Here is a 6,373-nt window from a genome sequence, read left to right as displayed (position 1 = left end):
CCCACAGCACTTCTGCCAGCAGGGTCAGGTGTTGAACGACTCACAGTGCCCCCCCCCCCAGACACATTACCTTCCAGCAGGAGGTGGCAGCACCCCTCACCCAATGCAGGGGAGAGGGCTGAGTGTATCTCTGCACCCTGAGCCCAAGGCACCCACTCTCTCTGCCCCACACATCGAATCTGGCCCTGCTGCAAAGTGACCCTAAGAACCAGCAACCTCCAGGACAGCAAGTTTGGCCTCAGAGCAGGGAATGTGTCCCCCATGCTGCTTTTAGGCCACTAGGTGCTCTGGAAACAGGAGGGCTCTGAGTGTAACCTAGAGCACATACAGCCAATCTGGGGATGTAGCTCAGTGGTAGAGCACATGCTTTGCATGTATGAGGTCCTGGGTTCAATCCCCAGCATCTCCAATTTCTTTTCACCCTGCTGCTTTGCTCCTGCCCAGAGGGGATGTGGCCCAGCAGTCTCCCTGCAGGAGTTTCAATCCTGCTCAGTGATGGATAAGTGCCAATTGCATGGAAGGTCGGGGCGGTTCTGCTCCTAAGTCTTCTCTGTACATTTAAGATTCCCACCAGTTGTGTTGCCTGGAACAAGGGTAGATGAGAAGGGAGAATCCTCCAGCACTGGAGGGAAAGGTCCCATCTGCACAGACTGAGAGGCAAAGACTAGACTTATTTCTAGTCTGGGCCCAATCTTTTCTCCTGGTGTAGTCCTTGTTCCAGCTCAGGTGGTAGCTGGGGATGTCTCATGACTGCAGCCATGTTTGTTCAGTTCCACCCCCTTATACAGCTTTGGTACAAGGCAGGAATTTTTTGTCTCTCTCCTGAGGAAAAGCCCCAGGTTTAAGATGGATTCCTGTACCAGGTGACATGGTCACATATCCCGTGAGACCCCCCAAGCCTTCATTCTTCCTGGCCTGACTCAGGGATGGTGCAGGACAGAACCATCTCCAGTCAATTGTCCTGGTTAATGGGAGCCATCAAGAGTCCAAACCACTGTTAATGGCCCTCACTTTGCATCATTACAACAGGACCTCAGAGTTATAGTTCATATTTCTAGTTTCAGATCCAAGAATGATTGGTTCATACAAATAGGATGAACACACATCGTAGATTATAAGCTTTGTAATGATACCTTACAAGAGACCTTTTGCATGAAGCATAGTCCAGTCACTTTATATTCACACTCATTAGCATATTTTCATAAAATCCTATGGAGTGCAACGTCACAGCAGGGAAAGGGTTTTACTGCGGCACCTGGGAGCAGTTGAGTTTCATGTTCAGGCTGTGGTATGAGTTCCTCCAGGTTTCTCGTAAGCACACAGGGACCTTCGAGGGAGCTCTCGATACAGGAATGGCCCAGACATGATAAAGTGATGTAGTTTGCATTTTCCTTTTTTATTTTTGTATTTCCAATGGCATTTCTGTTTGTGATTTTGTTTTGCTTTGTATAACTGTGTTTTCTCCTGGATTTGTTATTTAACTAAAAAAAGAATAAGGCCTCAGGGCACCGGATGGAGGAGCAGGCTGGGGCTAGGACTGCTAAGAGAGCCAGAGTAGCAAGTTTTCTGTATTGTTTCCTGCTCTCATTTTCTTGATTAGTTTCTCTTCTGCACGAAATTTGCTTCTTTGAAGCATGAGCCTGACTAGCTCAGTTGGTAGAGCATCAGACTTTTAATCTGAGGGTCCAGGGTTCAAGTCCCTGGTCAGGTGAAAAGTAACCTTTCCCTGTTGGATATTTCCCCCAGAACTGATGAAGGCATCTCTCCAGGATGTTATTTGAATCACTTTTTTCCCCCAGGAATTCACCTTTCACTAGGAAGGGCCATGTACTGCCTGGGACTGAAGGGAAAACTTCCTCACATGCCCACTGGCCTTTCACAGTCTGGATTAAGAAAGGCCTCTGGGAGGTGCAGCAAACTGCTGCATGACAACTTGGTGAGCAAATGAAGGGCTGCCCCACAGGGTCATCCTCACCAGAGCTCAGCAGAGGTCTGGGGGTTCCCTATTGGTCCCATGGTGTAAGGGCAGCACTCGGGACTTTGAATCCTGCAATCTGAGCTGAAGTCTCGGTGGGATCTGAGGACAATTCCTGTGCCACAAACCCTGCTGGGTCTTCCAAGGCTCTATCTTGCTCTCTCCAATGCCATGAAAGCCTGTCTTTCACCCGCTAGCTGTTGTGACTTGAGCACAAGAGGGGATGTTTGATCCAGAAGCCTGGCCATGCCTGGAGTCCTGTAGGTAGGGATGCGAGCTCCATTTCCTGTGAGTCCTGAAGCTGGGCTGCAGCCTGGCCTAGCAGGCAGCCCTATTGGTTCACCTACTGGCCCAAAGTCACTTGGGCGGTGTTGGTGTTCCCCAGGGATGCTGAAGGGCCTAAGGGAGGGAGGCTCAATGCTCCCCCCTATCAGTCAGGGCGGAAGGGGAGGGCTGCAAGAGTGGGCAGGTTGATGGCTGGGCCTTCTAGCATTCGGTTGGGGTTGAGGTGGAGAACGCGAACTGGGAGAAATGGTTGCTGGCCTGTGAGGAGTGGCTCAGCCGGTGGCGTAAGTGGACCTTGTCATTACCTACAAGGTTGTCATGCTCAAGACCCATCTGTGGGGAATTTCCTCAGCCATGTGTTTCCCCCTGCTCCACGAGTGCTGCTGAGACCGAACACGATGGCCTTCCACTTCTTGTGGGGCCATAGGACGTCCCTACCTAGTCAGGAGAAGCGTGGCTTTTCTGCCATATTAGAAGAGGGGTTGGGCCTGGTGGGCTTTGAAGCCTTGTACGGTTCTACTGTTTTGTTTTTCAATTTTCAGTGGTGGCTCAGCTGGAGAGCAGGTCAAAGCCCAAAGCCCTGCCCCCGCCCCCCTCGCTCCACCCTTCCCCCAAAGCCCTGCCCCCCCGCTGTGCCCTTCCCCAAAGCCCTGCCCCTGCCAAACCCCTTTCCCCAAAGCCCTGCCCCTGCCCCCCTTCCCCTGAGGTCCTGCCCCCGCCCCGCCCCCAAAGCCCTGCTCCTGCCCCCCCTCACTCTGCCCTTTCCCCAAAGACCTGCTCCCACCCCCCGAGGTCCTGCCCTCACGCTGCCCCTAACCCCGAGGTCCCCCCTCACATCGCCTGTTCCCCTAATCCCTGCCCCTTTCCCTGAAGTCCTGCCCCGCCCGTCCCTTCCTCCAAGGCACCACCCTCGCATTGCCCCTTTTCCCCAGCACCCCACCCTCACTCTGCCCCTTCCCCGACTCCCCACTCCCACATTGCCCCCAATACACCTCCCTGCACCCTTTCCCCAAGGACCCACCCCACATGGCCCCTTCCCCCGAGTTCCCGCCCTTGAGCTTCCCTTTCTCCTCGAGACCCCGCCCCTGCACCCCCCCTTCCCCTGGAACCGCATGCCTGCACCACCCTTCCCCTGAGGCCCCTGCACCGCCCCTTCCCCTGGGATCCCGCCCTGCACCGCCCCTTCCCCTGGGACCCCGCCCCTTCCCCCTGGGACCCTGCGCCTGCACCGCCCATTCACCTGGGACCCTGCCCTCACATTGCCCCTAGACTCCGCCCCTGCACCACCTGTTCCCTCTAATCCCTGCCCCGCCCCTTCCCCCGGGACCCTGCGCCTGCACTGCCCATTCACCTGGGACCCTGCCCTCACATTCCCACTAGACCCCACCCCTGCAGCACCTGTTCCCTCTAATCCCTGCCCCTGCATTGCCCCTTCCCCCGAGACCCCACCCACATGCTTCCGCTTTGCCCCGAGACCCTGCCCTCACAGCGCCTCTTCCCCCAAGTCCCCAGTGCCACACTGCCCATTTCCCCCTGAGTCCCCGCCCCCACACTGCCCCTATGACCCCACCCTCACATTGTCCTGAGACCCCGCCCTCCCACTGCTCCTTCTCCTGAGACCCCGCCCCTGCACCACCCACTAACAGGCCAGACCCCGGCGGGGGAGGGGGAGAAACATGCTGTGCTCTGCCACAGACTTCCCGAGTGTCCTTGGGCACATCACTCAGCCTCTCTTCTCCCGTCCAGGAAATGGGGCTGGTGGCGCTTCCCGCCCTCGCACGAGCTGGGAAGAGAACTACCCTGTGAATTAGGAAGATGCTCCCAGTCCCCCTGCTCCCACCTCTAGACCCACCTCTGCTCCCAGAGCCAGGAATAGAATCCAGAGGTCCTAGCACCCAGCCCCCTCCCTGTTCTGACCACTGACCCCCACTCCCCGTTTAGGCTCACTGCCATTTCTATCCACCCACCCCACCGGTCCATCCCTTTGCGGCAGGGTTCTGGGGGATCACCCCTGCGCTGCACTCCCCAGTGCAGCCACAGGCCTTTTTCCCAACCACACATCCTCTCCACCTCATGCTGGATCATCTGCTTGGCCCCTGCCCCTCTCGGGTGCGCCAGCGGCGGGGCTGGGGATTGTGCAATGGCCCAGCACCAGGCAACGCAGAACGTAAACCACAGGCCCTGCCCCACCCCACCGGAGCTGCCCTCCAGGTGCATTTGAGCCCAGCACCTTGCATCTGTGCTCTCCTGCCCCACGAGGGGTGAGCTGCAGTCCCCACCATGCTCTGCAGCAGAGAGAAGAGTCAAGCCAACCAGCCCATTTAGGATGGGGGAATCAACACCCTTTTTTCTGCACAGCCACTGACCATCAGCGGGATTCCTCCTCCCTCCTGTGCCTCAGTGCAACTAAATCTCCGCACCTAGACAGCTGGTCCATCCGCTGCACCCCAGTCCCCCATACCTAAGCCTCCCTGCCAAAGCCCTGCACCTGGCTCCATAGAATTAAGTCTCACATCTTGCTGGGAACTCAACTTCTTGTGCCCAGAGAGTCTCGGCCCCCCTCAGTAGCTGACCTGAGTCTGAGAAACACAGTGTCTGTCTTCTCTAAAGAAGTACTTGGAGAGCCTTTTCTAGTGTGACCACGTGGCCTAATGGATAAGGTGTCTGACTTTAAATCAGGCAGTTGAGAGTTCAAGTCCCTTTGTGCTTGTGCAGTTTTACCTTTGGCTGAACGTCCTGCTCCCTTCAGGGCTGGAACCTCTTTTTGGTCACTTAGGCCAATGCTCTGGCTTCAGCTAGAGCCCCGGGAAGGAGTTGGGGGTGGGTGTCACAAAGGCTGGGGCATGAGCCCCAGGTGCTTCCAGTCTCGCCTTTGCCCTTCCTGACTTGCCAAAGAAACTGGGCGGCTGCCCGGGCTAGCGTGTGGAGCAGTTTCCCTCTTCCAAGTGTGCGCCTGTCCCTGTGCTGGAGGGTACTTGCTACATAGCACCTTGGGAGCCTGGGTGTTTCTCTGCTTCTCGCCAGCTGGGGAAAAGCCTCTCGAGGTAAAATCTCCTGCCCCACTGCCAAAGTGAGCACCTGGAGTGGGAACAGTAAGAGGCCCCACCGGGGGGGCTGGCCCTGCTTTCCTACCATCGTCTGATGTTGGCCACAGAGCATCAGCAGCCGCCCCGCATGCTGGTCTGTGGGTGGCCTTCAGTGGGTGTTTGGCATGGCAGGGAGCAGGCTGGCTGGGGGTCTTTGTCGCTGTCTGCTGGCCACGCATAGGCATGGTCGTCCCCTCCTCTGAACAGCCAGAGTGAGTCTGTGCTTAGAAAGCAGAGACACAGGAGACTGGAGACAAGAGGGTGAGAAAGATTGAGAAAGGGCCTATGCAGACAGCCCACACCACAGGGACGCTGCCTGGTTAAGGGATGTGGAGGCACCAAATTGCCCCAAATTTCCCGGTGCCCTGCGCAGCTGCGTACTGCTCCAGCGGGGAACCCGATCCCCCGGCTGGCTGAGCCGGCCAGGAAAGCTGCCCTGCCCCTGCTCCACCTCTTCCCACAGCCCCACCCCTGGTCTGCCCCCACCCCCTCTTCCCACCCCTGCTCCACCCCATCCCCCCCCACGCCGCCCCATCCCCTGAGCTACACCCCCGTGGCCGGCAGGCGGGATCAGGCGCCCCCGGCCCACACAGGGGGGTGGGAAGGGGAACGGCCAGGCCCCAGCCAGCGCTGCTCCACAAGCTCCCAGCCGCGCCACTGGTGAGTGCTGGGCGTTTCCAACTTCCACGGCTGGGAGCAGAGTGCAGCAGGCTGGGGCCGGATCACTCCACTTCCCGATGCCCCGTGAGTGTGGGGTCGGGCCTGCCCTGCAATTACCGGGCAGCGGGAAGTGGAGTGACCTGGCCCCAGCCTGCTCCACTCTGCCAGCTCGGGCTGGGGGACAGGGGTGCCGTGTAGGGCACCAAAATGTCTAGGGACAACCCTGAATAGATCATTTTCCCACAGGGACCGATGGCTGTTAGACTAGAGATATTCAGGCTGCCTGTACAGGCCTAGACTTTAAGAACTCAGGTGTATTTTTATCACTTAGCTAGTGACAGGGCTATAAAAGAAAGACCCAAAATCC

The 6,373-nt window shown here is 57.5% G+C and overlaps 2 non-coding genes across 2 annotated transcripts; both read left to right on the top strand.

Annotated features, from left to right (window-relative positions):
• Positions 1-337: 337 nt before the first annotated feature.
• On the top strand, positions 338-409 carry TRNAA-UGC. Its single transcript has one exon. It is a non-coding gene; the product is annotated as a tRNA-Ala (tRNA).
• Positions 410-1,638: 1,229 nt separating this feature from the next.
• On the top strand, positions 1,639-1,711 carry TRNAK-UUU. Its single transcript has one exon. It is a non-coding gene; the product is annotated as a tRNA-Lys (tRNA).
• Positions 1,712-6,373: the final 4,662 nt, after the last annotated feature.

Source organism: Mauremys reevesii, linkage group 12 (assembly GCF_016161935.1).
Source record: "Mauremys reevesii isolate NIE-2019 linkage group 12, ASM1616193v1, whole genome shotgun sequence".
Taxonomy (NCBI): domain Eukaryota; kingdom Metazoa; phylum Chordata; order Testudines; family Geoemydidae; genus Mauremys; species Mauremys reevesii.
This window is presented reverse-complemented; position numbering and strand designations above follow the sequence as displayed.